General features: G+C 47.2%; 1 long non-coding RNA gene across 1 annotated transcript; it reads left to right on the forward strand.

Annotated features, from left to right (window-relative positions):
- Positions 1-1551: 1551 nt before the first annotated feature.
- LOC311586516 lies at positions 1552-13357 on the forward strand. The gene is made up of 3 exons (XR_014775551.1): positions 1552-1617; positions 6015-6165; positions 13205-13357. It is a non-coding gene; the product is annotated as an uncharacterized lncRNA (long non-coding RNA).
- The last annotated feature ends 3930 nt before the right edge of the window (positions 13358-17287 follow it).

Here is a 17287-nt window from a genome sequence, read left to right on the forward strand (position 1 = left end):
TGATGATGATAATAATAACAATAATAATAATAATAATAATAATAATAATAATAATAATAATAATAATGTGTGGGACCTTTTGGCTAGTGTTCTTTTGCCGTCTGACTTCCCTTCCTGTTGAGATGCTGGGGAGATAGGGAGGGACTGGTACGAGGAACAAGTTGAGGAGTTCCTCCTCCAGAGGGGGCTCACACAGAAGGAATATCTGCATGGAGGAATATGGAGTGTGAAATGCCACGACTCTTGAAATCAGAGAAGAATTTGCATCACTGAAGGCTGTTCTTCCTGGCTCCTAGTCCCCGCCCTGCCCCGCCCCACCCCTCCCTGTCCCACTCCCTCCTCCCTCCCCTCCCCATTCTGATCCCTTCTCTTCATCATCTTCCTGAAATTCCAGCTGAGAGGTTCATCCTGTGCAAGAGTGACTCCAAATGTTGGTGCCTCAGTGTGCAGATGGGTTTCTCAGACTTCGTTCGTTCCCTGTGGATGACAACCTTGTTGGAAGGCCACACACCATCAGTACATTGATCTGATGTCCTCCAAATATGGGTTCTAGGCTACACCTTGAGATATGGGCGTCCTTTCTTTTCCTTTTGTATGTGTGTGTGTGTGTGTGTGTGTGTGTGTGTGTACAGTGTATATGCATGTGTGTATATGTGGGTTATATACAGTCATGTGCACATAAGGAGGCCAAATGATGTCAAGTGTCCTGCTCTATCCTTCTCAGCCTTGGGATAGTCTCCAATCAACTAGATGCTGGGCTGACAGCCAGCAAGCCCCATTGATCCTCATGTCTTTGTCCTTACCTCAGAGTTCTCTCCCCCTCTTCTGTCTCCCTCTTTCCCTTCCCCTCCATTCCCCTCCCCCTCCTCTTCTTCTTTATCATCGTCATCAACATCATCATCATCATCATCTTTTTTTTTTTAATACAGAATATGTGGCTCAGGCTGACCTTGAACTCCTGATCCTCCTCCTACCTCTGTCTTCCAAGTACTTGGATCACAGTTGTGTACCTACAGGTGTGGTGTATACAGTGTTAGAGAGCAAACCCAGGGCCCTGTGTGTTGGAGGCTAGCACTCTACCAGCTGAGCCCCATCCCCAGCCTGAAAGCAGTGTTCTATGAGCTTTTATTCCCCTCTTTGACAGACAGGCTAAATCTTCCCCAGATTTTGTCCGGCTCATTGCCTAAATAAGCATGTGAGCGTGGCCACCTTTGGCTCCCACAGAGCCCAGCATGAGTATCTTACGTGAAGGCACATTAGGACCCATCTCTATGGGGTTGACTAAGCCATCATGGTCCCCAACGGAAGAGGCTGGGACTGGTTTCACCATGTCTGCCACAGTGGCCAGAGGAGATTTATTACCAACTGCTAAAGAGTTATTTTGGTAATGATGTCATCCAATTGAAAATGAGCGACTGTGGGTCTTTCCTGGGGTGGTAAGGGGGTAAATGAATGGCCAATGCTAAGGTGGAGAGAGGGACTTTTGTCTATGTCTTTTCCACAACTGTCTCATTATGGGATGAACTTTCAAACTGTTTGGCTTCAATATTGACAGAGTGGAAAGACAGAAGAGCAGCTGTGCCGGGACATGCTTCAGCTTGTGTCTCGCCACCTTGGGTAAGGATTTCGAACACAGAAATAACTGTGAGCATGGCTCGTCAGTAGCTTGCTTCCCTAGCATCTCCCCAGTCTCAGTAGGGGGATCCATGAAGGACATGGCCAGTGTAGAACATCTGCCAAAGGTCCCCAGTGAGGAAATGGATGTATGACTCAGCGCTAGAAGGCTTGCCTAAAATCCCCCAGTGAGGGGCTGGGGGTGTGGCTCAGTGGTAGAGCACCTGCCTAGAATCCCCCAGTGAGGGGCTGGGGGTGTGGCTCAGTGGTAGAGCACCTGCCTACAATCCCCCAGTGAGGGGCTGGGGTATGGCTCAGTGTTAGAGCACCTGCCTAAAATCCCCCAGTGAGGGGCTGGGGTGTGGCTCAGTGGTAGAGCACCTGCCTAGAATCCCCCAGTGAGGGGCTAGGGTGTGGCTCAGTGGTAGAACACCTGTTTAGAATCCCCCAGTGAGGGGCTGGAGGTGTGGCTCAGTGGTAGAGCCCCTGCCTAGAATCCCCCAGTGAGGGGCTGGGGATGTGGCTCAGTGGTAGAGCACCTGCCTAGAATCCCCCAGTGAGGGGCTGGGGTGTAGCTCAGTGGTAGAGCACCTGCCTAGAATCCCCCAGTGAGGGGCTGGGGATGTGGCTCAGTGGTAGAGCATCTGCCTAGAATCCCCCAGTGAGGGGCTGGGGATGTGGCTCAGTGGTAGAGCACCTGCCTAGAACCCCCCAGTAAGGGGCTGGGGATGTGGCTCAGTGGTAGAGCACCTGCCTAGAATCCCCCAGTGAGAGGCTGGAGTTGTTACTTAGCAATAGAATGCTTGTCTAACATACATAAATCCCTGGATTTGATCTCCAGTGCTAGAATAAACAAACAAAGAACAAAATCCAAATATAAAATGAAACTTGTACTGACTAGTGAAAGCCTCAGGGACCTGATTGGATCAAATGTGAAATTGCTCTTTAGAGATTCTCTCACAGTCCGATTGTCCTTGAGATGTATACAGAAGATGTGTGTCTTCACCAGCCAAGTGAATATAATAACAAGAAGTCAGAGGAAATTAATTATAATTTACATGAGAGAGAGAAAGTTGAAACTGAACTGCACTGGCTTTCTGGGAACTGGAAATGAAAAAAGATTTTTGAAAGTATTATCTAAAGGCACCTTTTATTTTTAAAATATATATGCACTCACAGGCGTGTGTGTGTGTGTGTGTGTGTGTGTGTGTGTGTGTGTGTGTGTATTACAGTTTACCTGTGGTCATCAGTGAACAACTTGTGGTAGTCAGTTCTCTCCTCCCTCTATGGGGGCTCTGGGCATTGAACTCAGGGTGCCAGGCTTAGTGGTAATTGAATTTGCCTTTTGAGCCATACTGCTGGTCCATGGGTACACTTACAATTGTTAAAATGGGCAGCGAGGGCTGAAGAGAGGGCTCAGCGGCTAAGAGGGCATGCTTTTTTTTGTTTGTTTGTTTTGTTTTGTCTTTAAACAGAGGACTCCTTTGAGTTCAGTGCCACACCTGTGCCTGGGCAACTCAAGCAACTGCACTTATGTGCACAGACCCACACAAGATGCCTCCCAACACACACACACACACACACACACACACACACACACACACATACACATAATTAAACATTTTAAATAGTTGGTAATGAATGGTAAGAAACAACCTAAGTTTATAAATGTAGGGGGCAAGGGGGTCTTTGGGCTTGCTGTTGCAGAGAGTCTCAGCCCATCACCGCAAGGAAGGTATGGTGGGGTTCATCTTTAGGGGTGGGGGCCTCCCTTACAACATGGCTGAAAGAAAGAGAGTTCTTCTGGAGCTAAGTTCTGCCCCTAGTGAGCTTCACCTCTAAAGGCTGTGTAGGAGGTTTTTTTTGAGAGCGCCATCTACTGGACTAGCTTCAGTGCATGCTCATGTATGGAACTGACTGGTAATAGTGTCTAATTAGGGAACCAACAGGGTCCTGTCAGTAAGCCAGGCTGAGTGGTGCTTTAAATGAGAAATGTCCTGCATAGGCTCATGTATTTGAATGCTTGGTCCCCAGTAGATGGCGCTCTTTGGGAAGGTTATGGACTCTTTAGGGCTCTGAACCTTGCTGGAAGAAGCAAATAACTGTGGGGGTAGGTTTTGAGGATTTTACTTTGTTTGTTTGTTTGTTTGTTTGTTTTTTGTTTTTTTCAAGACAGGGTTTCTCTGTGTAACAGCCCAGACTGGCCTAGACTTTGGAGACCAGACTGGTTCTTCAACTTACAGATATCTGCCTGCCCCTGCCCTCTCCCAAGTGCTAGGATTAAAGTCATGAGCCACCATACCTGGCAGTTTGAGGATTTTATAGTCCGGCACTACTTCCTGTTCTCTCTCTGTGCTTCCTGTGTGTGGATACAATGTGAGCAGCCAGCTTCCGCCTCTTGCTGCCACCACACTTTCCAGCCTGTTACCATGTAATGATACATTGCTACTGCAGATCCTATCCCTCTGGATCTATAAGCCAAAATAAACCCCCTTTCTCCCGAGTTGCCTTGTGGCCATCATACTGTATCACAACAACATAAAAGTAACTAAGTAACTAAGAGAGCCGCCCCACACCTCCTCAGGAAAGCAGCGCGGACTCCCGAGGCATCTCTTGCAGGTCACAAATGCGTACAGCAGCCTTTATCTTGCTCATTCCTCCTCACCCAAAACCGTTTAGCCATTTTCTCAGTTAAGGTCCAAGGCAGCCGACTTGAAAACGACCACCCCTCCCACCTCTGTCTGCCAGGATGCACTCGGCACCCGCGTCCATCAATATTTCAGACCTTGCTACTCAGTTATTGATAGAATGAAATGAAAGAGAATTCCTTAGCCTTCCTTCTCCCTTTCTCTGTGGCTGGAAAATAATCCCAGCCAGTGCCCAAGAGGCTTGTGTGTGTGGGAGCAGCAGGCTGGTTTGGAATGCCAAGAGGGAGCCGAGGATGAGTTTGCTCTTCCCAGACTTTGTTGAGAGAGAGAGAAAAAAAAAAGACACTGGCCCCTTGCATTAAGAACCCCTGGGAAAAGCTGGGCATGGTGGCACATGTCTTATGTGCCAGCACTCGGGAGGAAGAGGCAGGTGGATCACTGTGAGTTCGAGGCACTTGAGAGGAAGAGGCAGGAGGATCACTGTGAGTTCGAGGCCAGCCTGTTCTACAATGTGAGTCCAGGACAGCCAAGGCTACACAGAGAAACCTTGTCTCAAAGAAAGAGAGAAAGAAAGAAAGAAAGAAAGAAAGAAAGAAAGAAAGAAAGAAAAGAAAAGAAAAAAAGAACTCCTGAGATGTTCAGCTGTTCAAGTGCCTAGGGTGCAAACATGAGGACCTACGTTCAATTCCCAGGACCCATGTTGAAACAGAAAAGAAATCAAGGCATGGTAGTATATGTTTGTAATATGCATAGGGGAGAGGCAGAGACAGGTTCCTCCTGGTGGCTATGAACCTGGAACTGAAAGTCAGCAACTAGGAGGAACCAGACTTTTCCAGGGGAGGAAGCAGGGACAGTGGTTTGTCTCAGGGGGTTCCTTTCCATGTGGAACATAATACACCTCAGAGAGCTGAGGCCCCACACTGAAGGAAGCAATTATACCACGCATCATTTCTCAGTTCTCTGCGTCCCAGAGTGACGGGAAATAGGTGAGACACTGTCATCACAGTAGCTAGTTGCAAACGGTCTCTTAAAATAGTACCTGTAAGAAGAGGCATGAGCGTCAGGACGGTCAGCAAAGATGAACATTCACTAGGCTAGTACTCAGTTTCCCATGGGATTGCTGCCTTGTTCAGCTCTGGGAGAGAGCCACTTCCTAAAGTGCCGAAAGCCCCCAGCTCCAGGCCATGACTCCAGGGACCTAGCTACAGACGCCTGCTCCCATCTCTTCACTTTACTAGTATTTGCTGAGCTGTGGCACCCTTACCCCCACACTCACACACGCATACATAAGACAAAACCATACAATAAATAGATTAAGTGTGATGCATTTTTTTTAAAGTGGTGATACCGAGTCTGCAGCGTATCTTTGTACTTAAGTAGTCGAAGCAAGCACATCATGAGTTTGTGGGCTCCATAGTGAAACTGTTACACTTCCATGTCTGTTGCTGTGATATATTACCCTGACAAGAAGCAACGCATGGGGGGTGGGGGGTGGGTAGGGTTGAGGGTTTATTTTAGTTCACAGTTCCAGGTTATCATTCACCATAGTCAAGGTAGCTTGACTTGAGATAGCTACTTGAAACACATCACTCCCTCTGTCGAGAGCAGAAAGAAACATGAACGGATGCATGTTTATCGCTCAGCATAGTCTACGTTCACCCGGTCCCTGATTGCCTGCCTAGGGAATGGTACCACCCAGAGTGGGCTGTGTCTTCCCACATCAATTAATGGAACCATCTCAACCCTCCACAGGCCAACCTGGTATCGACCATCCTTCGTTGAGACTCTCTTCCTAGGTGGTTCTAGGTTGAGTCAAACTGACAAAAATTGTTCACAGAGATAATGTCTCAAAAAGGAAACCAATGGAGAACGCACCGAGTACTCACTTCTTATAATGACGCAGGTGAGAAATGACAAGGGCTTGGTTAGAGTGGTGGCCAAGGAGCAAGGGAGAAAGCACGATGTACGACTAATTTGGACAAAGGTTGAACATTTTGGGTGCAGGTGGACTTCCAGGCTCTGGTCTTCATGACAGTGTAGAGCTGCTGTCATTTTCTGAGGTGGGGTTGGGATGACGGTCACTCTTTGTTGTCAGCTTGACTAAATTTGAAATCACCTGGGAGACACACTTCTGGGCATACCTATGAAGGAATTTCTAGATTGAGTCAATTGTGCAGAGAAGACCCACTCTGAATGTTGGTAGTACCTCCCTGTGGGCTGGGGTCCTGGACTAGATAAAAAGGTAAAAATGAGCTGGGTATCAGACTGATCTGTCTCTGCTTCATGACTGTGGGCGGATGTAATGTAACCAGCTGCCCCATGCCCCTGCTGTAATGACAGACTGTAGACTTTAAAACTGTGAGCCAGAATACGTTATTTTTTATGCTGCTTTACCCAAGAAGTGTAAAAGCAGGGGACACCCAAGTCAGTGGGACTTAATACTGCCTAGAGCAGGGAGATAGCAATACAAGGTTTGCATATTTGAGTCTGAGGTCTGTATATGCATCTGCGAGAGGCAAGAACTGTGGTTGTATAACTTAGGTGCTGTGGGGGGAAAGATGCAAGGGATTGTGGGGGAAAGATGTCTTCGGTGTGGTGTCAGAGGACAGCCTTTGAGTAGCAAGTGAGCCCAAGATGAGAAAGAAACTGTTGGGGAAAAACATTTGAAGGGGAAAAAAAATGCCATCAAAGATGTATTGCACCCTCAAGCAAGTTCTGCACAGACTCAGGCCGGGTTGTTTATGCACCGTGAACTGGTGCTGCTCTCAGGTAGAAGGCCCTTTGCTGGTGCCAAGTTCAGACCATGGCACAGGGTGGCTGGGTCAGTTGCCTCAGCACGCAGAACTCCACCTAGGACCCTGCTTGGGGCCTGAGACCCGGGCAGTCCCCTGTAGCCTCCAGCTCCATCCGTCCGTTCCTGCTTCCTCTGGCACTGGGCTCCTTCTTGGGACTGGAGCTGATGACATTTTGACAAATGACATAGCCCTGAAGAAAAAAATCATTATTCCAACCCGACAGCCGCAGGCTTCCCCAGGGCGGAACACATTTCCACAAGTTTGCCCATGAGCGGGTATGAAACCAGTTACAGATTCCTACCAGGGGAAACGATTTTTTATTTTTCTTGTAATGGAATTTAATTTTTCTTTCCTTCCTTCTTTCTGTCTCCCCCCCCCCCTTTTTTTTTTATAGGATCTCACTAGGTAGCCCAGGTTGACTTTGAAATATACATCCTTACCGCTTCAGGCTCCCCAGTGCTGGGAGGAGAGTCCTGCACCCCGACGCCTCTCTTGGCATCCCTCTCCGAAGCCCACGTTTCACAAAGTGGCAGACAACTTCATTTTTTTCTAGCTGGAGTCTCTTCTTGCCTTGGGCTTATATTCAAGGTCCAGGGCTATAGTGGTGAGAGGCAGAAGGAGGATGGACAGCTGGGAGCCCACCTCATCTGCGTCTTTTCATGTCTTTAGGCCTCGGTCAGTGTGTATGGCCCTGCACTCTTCTCTGGCTCTACAAGATCCCCTATGGCACACTGGCCTTCAGTTCTGAGCTACCCTTGAGCATGTGGGAGCCCTGCTGTGCCCCCACCTTTTGGTCCCTGGAACTTCTACTCCCCACCCCTCTTAGTTCATGGATGCAGTTGTAGATAGAGGCTCTCCACAGACGCTATAGTTGATTTGGCAACTTGCAGGGAGGAAGAGACGGTTCAATCCGTGTAGGGATTGCGGTACAAGCATAAATACCTCAGCTCATTCTCCTGGACCCGCTGTCAAAAAAAAAAAAAAAATCTGAGGGCAGCTTGTGATGTCAGTTAGTGGAGAGGTCTTGAATGTGAGAAGGAGTGGTCAGGGGGCATATGGGGAGTTGAGTGGGAGTGTAGGGAAGGGAGAAATGATGTAATTATATTATAATCTCAAAAATCAAAGGAAAGGTTTTTTTTTTTTTTTTAAGATGAGAGTGGTAGTTTGTGCATGGGGAAGTGGACATAGGAGGATCCTTGGGGCCCCCTGGCCAACCAGCCTAGCTTACACAGGGAGCTCTGGGCCAGTGAGAGACCCTGTGCTGGCCAGTTTTTACATCAACTTGACATAACCCAGAATTATCAGAGAGGGAGGAGCTTCACTTGAGGAAATGCGTCCAGAAGCTTGGGCTGTAGGCAAGCAAGTAGATCATTTTCTTTCTTTGTTTTTAAGACAAATTTTAAAGTGTATTTATTTATTTACTTTACATCCCAATAGTAGTCCCTTCCCTCCTCTCCCTCTTGACTTTACCCTTCCTCCCTCCCTCTTCCCCAACCCCCAGCCTCTATCCTCAGAAAAGGGGAGAACGCCCTCCCTCATCTCATCAAGTTGCATCCGGACTGAGCACGTCCTCTTCCCCAGTGGCCTGCCAAGGCAGCCCCTCCAGAAGGGAGCAGGCAAAACAGAGTCGATGTCAGAGACAGACCACTCCCCTTACTAGGGGACCCACATGAAGCCTGAGCTGCCCATCTACTACATTTGGGTAGGGGTCCTGGGTCCAGTCTATGCATGGTCTTTGGTTGGTGCAAGGACCCTCTGGATGCTAGTTAATTGGCTCTGTTGGTCTTCTTCTGGAGTAAAACACTTTCTTAATTAGCAACTAGGGGAGAGCCTAGACCATTATGGTTGGTGCCACCTCTGAGCTGGTGGTCCTGGGTTCTATAAGAAAGCAGGCTAAGCAAGCCATGGGGAGCAAACCAGTAAGCAGCACCCCTCTATGGCCTCTGCATCAGCTCCTGCCTACAGATCCCTGCCTTGTTTGAGTTCCTGTCCTGACTTCCTTCAATAATGAACATTGATGTAGACGTGTAGGAGAAATAAACCCTTCCTCCCTAAGTTGCTTTGGTTATTGTGTTTCATCACAGCGATAGAAACCCTAGGACATAACCTATTTCAAAAAGCAAAGTGGATGGCTCCTGTAAAACAGCACATGGACGTTGTCCTCTGGCCTCTACATGTATACGCACGCACGCACACACACACACACACACACACACACACACACACACACACACACACACACACACAAGCTTCCAGACTGCTTGTCTTACTGGTGCCAAAGATCTGAATAAAGCAGCTAAGGAAATGAGGGTATATATTAGCTTGTATCTTAGGAAGAGGGACGGTCCATCACCACAGGACAGACACGACAGCAGGAGCATGGCCCAGCTGGCCATAGTTTCTGCAGTTAGGAATTGAGGTGGGGCTGTAAGGCCTCAAGGGCTGCCCTCAGGGACCCACTTCCTCCAGTGAAGCTCCACCTCCTAAAGGTTCCACAACCTTTTAAAAAACAGCGCCCCCTGCTGGGGGCCAAGTGTTAACATGGATGAGCCTGTGGTGGACACTTTGACATTCAAACCTGTTAGATCCCAAACTCCAAAAGGCAACGACTATAGAAGGACTGCTGACACATTCCTCACAAACGTATAAAACAGTTTTCTGCCTGCCGGAAAAGACGACTTCCCTTTGCACATATCTGCGGTCACATATGAAAGGCCACCCTCACCGCCAGCTTCCTCCAGTCCCTATTAGCACACACACCTGTTGTGAATATCACAGCCCCCATGCTAGCCTTCTTCTGACCCTTCTCACTGCCCCCCCCTTCGCCATGCTATGTCCCAGGCTGTTCCAGCTTCCCTCCCCCCTTCCCCCCCCCCCCGCAGCTTCCTGGTTCTCTTTATAATGGCAAGTCCTCACCTCCCCGTCTCCCACTTGTTCTCCTCTCTCTGCTCTTCTCTCGGCTTCTTGAGAGACAGCACTGCCTATAGCCAGGCTGCTTCCCTCTCTACAATTCCCCCAACCCCAAGAGGTAGTCATCGTACTCCTCCTCCCAGACATGTCTCTGGTTTTCCTGCCTCTCATATGCACAATAAACCTTTTTCTCTCAAGTGCCGCCCATGGAGCGCTTATCTTGGCAGCTTCGCTGTGCCCTCACTCACAATGCCACGCAGGGCTGCGAGGCTGGGCTGGTGTGACACGTGGGTGTCCGCAGGCTGGTTCTGATGATGACGATGCTGCACCCGACTCCTAGTTGAAAATGAGTCTAACAAGAGGGTATTTTTTTTCCCTTCTCACAACTATTGTGCTTTTATGTTGACTGTATTTTATACTCACACACACACACACACACACCAGAGTGGCGACAACATTATTCCAACACAATAATTCATTGTCGTGCAGAAGGCTCATAAGCCGTATTGTGCTTTACTACCTACGTCCCCATTTGGGAGTCATAAAGAGCCCGGAAGTGAGGCAGGATACTATTAGTTATCCCTGTGAACTGGAACTCCCAGCTTTCCGTTCAGCAGACGTTAGGTTTCTCGGTGGTTTGAGTCCCATGAATAATTCTCTTCTAGTTTCGCAGTATGTGGTCTTCTGGGGATAGCCAGCTGGGCTCACTCTGGATAGCTAGAGAAGTGGCTGCTGTCCCTCATGTCCAGCAGTTCCAGGGCGAATCGTTCCTGGATAATCCTTGCCTAGGTCATAGAGACGAGAAAGGTATTCCAGCACTGGAAGTGTATCAGAGTCAGTGAGGAGCTTTTAAAGAATCATGCATGCCAACATAGAAAATTGTTTCTGATTGGCTAGTTTTGTTTTTTAAATTAATTAATTGAGTTTCATTCATCATTGTTACTGTCATTATTATTGCTGCTACTATTATTATAGTTCATGCATGTGTGTATGTGTGTGCATGTGTGCATGCATGTGTGCATTGCACACATGTGCATATACATACACCTTGTAGGTCAGATGATGGATCAGATAGCAACTTTCAAGCACACGTCCTCTTTTTCCTCTTTGTTGAGGCAGGCTCTCTCTTGTTTCTGTGTCCAATGTGCTCTCAGTTGATTCCCTTGTCTCCACCCTCAAGAAGCGCTGGGATTGCAGATGTGTGTCACTGCATCCAGCTCTTTAATATGTGTCCCAAGGTTCCAACCCTGGTCATTAGGCTGGTGTTGCAAGCACTTTTACCTGCTGAGCCATCTCCTTGGCCCTGTTGATGTTATTTTTAAGCTCCGCAGGTGACGCTTACATATAGATAGTGTGATGATTTATTTTGGTTGTCAGTGTGATGCTATCTGGAATCAACTAAGAGACATGCCTCTGGGAGAGTCTGAGGACATTTCCAGGAAGGGTGAACTGAGGTAAGAAAACCTCAGTGGTAGATCACTTGCCTAGAATCCCCCTAGTGAGGGGCTGGGGTGTGGCTCAGTGGTAGAGCACCTGCCTAGAATCCCCCAGTGAGGGGCTGTGGGTGTGGCTCAATGGTAGAGCATCTGCCTAGAATCCCCCAGTGAGGGGCTGGGGTGTGGCTCAGTGGTAGAGCACCTGCCTAGACTCCTCCAGTGAGGGGCTCAGGGTGTGGCTCAGTGGTAGATCACCTGCCTAGAATCCCCCCAGTGACAGGCTAGGGGTATGGTTTCAACAGGTAGAGCACTTGCTGTGAAAACGTCCAGTGAGAGTCTGGGGGCATGGCTCAGTGGTAAAGCCTTCTTCTAAGAAGTACAATTCACTTTCCATCTCTAGGACTGGAAAATATGTCTATTTCTACTTTTATAAGACAAAAAACAAAAAACCCTTGAATTAATAGCTTTCAGTATTTGTGAATGAAATCTGTTAAACTTCTGCAAATGAATTATTCATGCAGTTTTCCATATAGAGAACAATAATCCTTTGTTATTTCTCCCTTAGAATCCTAGTTAGATCTTGTTTTTGGTCCAGTGGGAAGCAGGTATTAATGATCTTTTAGAGAGGAGGTTAATAATTCAGTATGATGCCTCTTGGACACGCCCATACAAATGCATCATTGTCAATATTTTATAAGGTTTAGAGACAGAAGTGGCAACACAGCATCTTCTTTTGCCATCATTGTTGTCTGGAGAAGGCAACGGCTCTTTAGCCAATCAAGAAAACCTCTGGAGCCCTTCGTAAACTACATGGAAGCATAACTATTTGATATGGACAGTCTCATGTTTTTCTCTGTTGGTTTTCTCATCTCCAATGGGCTTAAAGACACATTTGCATTTCACTGGATGTGTAAGAAAATAATGCTGATGTTGCTGCTACAGCCAAACATAACATGTCATATATTTTAAATCTTTGATGCCTTTAAAGAAATGAAATTCATCAGAAAATGATTGATTCAAACTTGTGTGAGAACTTCTGGCTAATTTTGGAGATTTTTTTTTCCTGCTTACCAAGGAAGGCAGTAAGAGAGAGAAGTGTGACTGCTTAGGGTCCCTGCCTTGGGAGATTCAGTGGATTCAGAGGGAAGGCAATGAGTTTGGTCGGGGAGCTTGGGATTTCTGGTGTTTGCAAGCGTTTCCTGGGAAAATTTGAAGCTAGGACTGGTGTGGATATAAGCAGGCATAGTGGTTTACACCTGTAACCCCAGTGCTTCAGAGGTGAAGCAGGAGGATCAGGAGTTCCAGGTCATCCTACGTAGCACGTTCCATAAGACCAGCCTAGGCTACGTGAAACTCTGTTTCACAGAAAAAGGATGAGATGTATATGTTATATATCTATGTCCTCTGACTTGCAACATGACCTTCTGAGGCATGGAGGGAACACGCCTAAGGACATTTACAAAGTTCAGGAAACTCATGGAACTTACAAGATCCACAAAGTTCCTCCTCAAGGTTATGTATGCAATAAACCATTGTTGGGGGGGGGCATAAAACTCTTTCATGAAGATACCTGCTAATTGGGCAGAGAGCTCCAGGGATACAGATTTTTGTGGGTTGTCACCTATTCTGAGATGGGTCTTTTGTGATGCAGCTGCCTTTGATTCACTCCTGCTCCTGTAAGTTACCCCAACACACTCATTGGCTCACAAATCTGGACTTGTGTGGGATCCATTGTTTGGTCTGTCAGTGCCTTATTTTAGGTAGATCATTTTTTTTTTTTTTTGCATGTCTTCTGAGGAAGTCACATGCAGGAGACATGGATTCGGGCATAAGTAATAAACACAAAATTGTCAAAGCCACTACAATTGAGAAGTGGATAAGGAGTCATTGGTGGGAAATCAGGGAGACACGGAGACAGAGAACAGAAGGGAGGCCACAGTGGAACCCTACAGCCTCTTGGCGTAAGTAGAGATGGTACAACAGGAAAAGAAGACTTAAGGGACCATTACCAAAGAGGTAGGGGAAGGGAAGACATTGAGCCTCCAGGATGATCAGTGTTGTTAAACGCTTTATAGTGATGGAGTTAGGAGGTAGGTAGACCCCTGAGATAAGATAGTTAGGGATGAGGAGCCAAGGTTAGGAATAGAAACCTGTGCTCTCTATGACATAGGCCAAAGATTAAGAACATCCTCCTCCCCCCTCCTCCTCCTCCTCTCCTCCTCCTCCTTTTCTATCTTTTTCTTTAAACTACAATGATTGATTTATTTGTATGCACACCTACTTAGCATGTCCCAGTCAGTGGTAGAGCCCTGCCTAGAATCCCCCAGTGGAGGGGCTGGGAGGCATGGCTCATGGTAGAGCACCTGCCTAGAATCCCCCAATGAGAGGCTGAGGGTGTGCTCAGTGGTGAAATTCTTCCGACGTTGTGGGTACCAGAGATTAAACCCACAATGACCTCAAATATTCTGCCATCCGTAACTATATGTGGAATACTTCAGCTTGCTAGTTTGTGATTTAAAAAAAAAAAGGAGGGGGGATATAAAACTATTTGACTTCCCTAATGGTTCTGAGACAACCAAAATCTTATACCTCACTTCATCTGCCACACATCCACTATACCGTGAGGGGTGATGGAGGCAGGATGGAGCCACAGACCCAAATGAGAATTTTCCTGGTTTGGCAGGTTCCCTCCTGCTTACTCTTTCACCTAATTAACATATACACGAAACACTCAAAACCCACCTCCTTGTTTGAAGCACACAAAACACAGTCTCTTTCTTGGCAACCCATTTCAGGTTCACTCTCTACTGCCAATGACTTTCTTTTCTGCTTAATAAAATCCCCCCTTGGGGCTGGAGAGATGGGTCAGGAATTAATAGCACTGGCTGCTCTTCCAGAGGACCTGGGTTCAATTCCTAGCACCCAAGTCAGGCAGCTTACAGCCTGCTCCAGAGAATCCAACTCCCACTTCTGGACCCTCTGGTCACTTGCACTCACATGCACATACCCACTCACAATTATACATAATTTTTTAAAAAGCAACTTTAATTAGAAGCAAAAGCCTCTTTCCTTGGCTCACTCTTAGTTATGGTCTATATGCTTTAATCTTCTTGGTTGTGAGATAAGAATCCAGAGAAGGAGCCGGGCGTGGTGGCGCACGCCTTTAATCTCAGCACTCGGGAGGCAGAGGCAGGCAGATCACTGTGAGTTCAAGGCCAGCCTGGTCTACAAAGTGAGTCTAGGACAGTCAAGGCTACACAGAGAAACCCTGTCTCAAAAAAGAATAAGAATAAAAATGAGAAGAAGAAGAAGAAGAAGAAGAAGAAGAAGAAGAAGAAGAAGAAGAAGAAGAAAACCTATAATAATAGAATGCAGGGGGCCAGAGGTTAATAATGGTCTATTGATTCAGAATGCCACATTTCAACCAAACGATCAGAGTTGGGGGAAGGAATAGAATGCCTGTGCCGTGTGGGGGACTCGGTGTGTTGTTGAGGTGAGAGGGCGGAGATGGAGAAGGGACGAGGAAGTTAGCAGCAGTAGATATAGATTGACAAGTGAACAGAAGTGAAAAGTGCAATACAGCACCACTGAAACCCCCTCTCCCTGTCCCAGGTTGGCTGTTCATATGGGGCTGTATAAAGAAGCCAGAACGCTGTTCTTCCTTCTTAGAAACGGAAGCATGGGGTTGGAGAGCTAGGTCAGTTGGTAAAGTGAGTACCTCAGAGGAGCAGGATCAGAGCCAGATCCCCAAGTCCATGTAAAGACACAAGCTTTGTGGGGCTCAGCAGTTAAGAGCATGCAGTGGTTTGTCAGGGTACAGGTTTCGGTTCTTAACACAAAGTCAGGTGGCTCAGTACAGCCAGTAACTCTAATTCTAGGAGACCTGACGCCCTCTTCTGGCCTCCAATGCACCTGCACACATATGTGCACACACACACACACACACACGTACTAAAGTGAATAACTAAATATGTTTATAAATTTATATAATAAAATACATTATATTAAAAAGAAAAATATATGTGTAAAATATGTATTTTAAAAAGCAACAGGCCGTGGTGGTATGTGCTTGTAATACCACTCCCGGGGAGGCTGAGCCAGGCAGATGTCTGGGGATCACTTGACTGGCTGGCCTAACTTAATTGGCATGTTCCATGGTGGTGCACACCTTTAATCCCAGCACTTGGGAGGCAGAGGCAGGTGGATCACTGTGCGTTTGAGGCCAGCCTGATCTACAAAGTAAGTCTAGGACAGCCAAGGCTACATAGAGAAACCCTGTCTCAAAAAACAAAACAAACAAAAATACAAAAAAAAAAAAAAGACTCCATCTAAACACCAACAACAGCAAACACCCACCACCACCAAAGACAAACAAGGTGGATGGTGCCTGAGGAACAAACATCTGAGGTTGTTCCTAACTTCCACATCCAAGTACATATATGTATCACCCACACACCCATGAGCATAATCACACACACATGCAAGTTGAAACACGGCAAGACATTTCCATGGACAGAGAGTTGATGTTCCATCCCATCGCAATCATTGCCAGGGAAATCAGAGATTACTTATTGGCCGTAAAACCAGGCCATGAGCCTGATGTTGACCTCTGAATCCGAGGGACCAGACCACACTCAGCATCCGATTGTGATGCTCAGAGCTGTGCGTCTCAGCTGCCTTTGGTCCTGAGAGAGGAGATGCTTGCATACCAGCGTTGCTCAGAATGCTGAAGGCACCTCACGCCATCCAGCTGTGGCATTGATTGCTCCTCTCAGCCTCACACCTGCCAATAGCCCACGTCCTGCTCAGCAGGCTGCTAAAGCCTTCAGTGCTGGGTGTAGGGTTCCTGAAGCATTTTGAATAGCATCCTAGCAGTCCCGGAGGCTGAATCAATGAGGACCCCTCCATAGACTACCTAATGTGCTGGAAGACAGGCAGAGAGTCAGAGGAGAGGAGAGCGAGTGCTTGTGGGTAGGCAAGCTCCCTGCATGGGCACTGGGGTGCTGCTTTGTGTTTCCTGGGAAGATGCTGTGAAAGGTACAGATAACAGAGCCAAGAGAAGCTTTTGTATATTTTTTCCCATTTTTTATGTTTATACGGTATGCATGTTTGGGCACTCACGAGCACGCGCCCGTGTGTGTGTGTGTGTGTGTGTGTGTGTGTGTGTGTGTGTGTGTGTGTGTGTGTGTGGTGTGTCTGTAGGGTGGAAGAAGTTGTTAGAATCATCCTTAATTGATCACACATTCACCTTATTCACTGAGCCGTTGGTTCTCTGTGGGCGTAGTTTTTTTTTTTTTTATTAAACCTACTTTATTTAGGGTTCTTAAACCCTTCTACCTACTTTCCAACCTTCCAACCAGAGGTAGGGGAGAAAGGAGTTTAGTAGGAAAGGTGGGTTGGGGGCCTTTTTAGACATGGTTCCTTGGGGGCAATTCTACTCTTTGTTGTCAGGATACCAGCAGTCCAGTCAAATAGCAAACACCAAACAGCAGCACAAAAATCAGTAGCAACGGCAGGAGCCAGCAGAAATAGGAAAACTAAGCCTAACCAACACAAGTCAGCAGGAGGGGCAAAAACCTACCCGGAGTGCCAGGAGAAGTTCTCTGAAAGTGAAGTGTAGAAAAACGAAGACCAGCGAAGCGCTGTGAACTGTTGCAAAGCATGTAATGATGCAAAAGTGTTGTCTCGCTCTCTGTGGGCTTCTATTTATCCCTTCTCAGATATTCAAGGATATTTTACAGCTGGCAAAAGCCACGCCCCTCACGGGAGACAGGCTTCCAGCAAAATATCACATGCCCTCTCAGGTGTGTTTTCAGCTGACGAAGACTACGAGTCTGTTTTCAGTGGTGGAAAAACACTCCCACATCCGACAGTTGGGGCCAAA

Source organism: Acomys minous, assembly GCF_964271855.1.
Source record: "Acomys minous genome assembly, chromosome: 16".
Classification (NCBI taxonomy): domain Eukaryota; kingdom Metazoa; phylum Chordata; class Mammalia; order Rodentia; family Muridae; genus Acomys; species Acomys minous.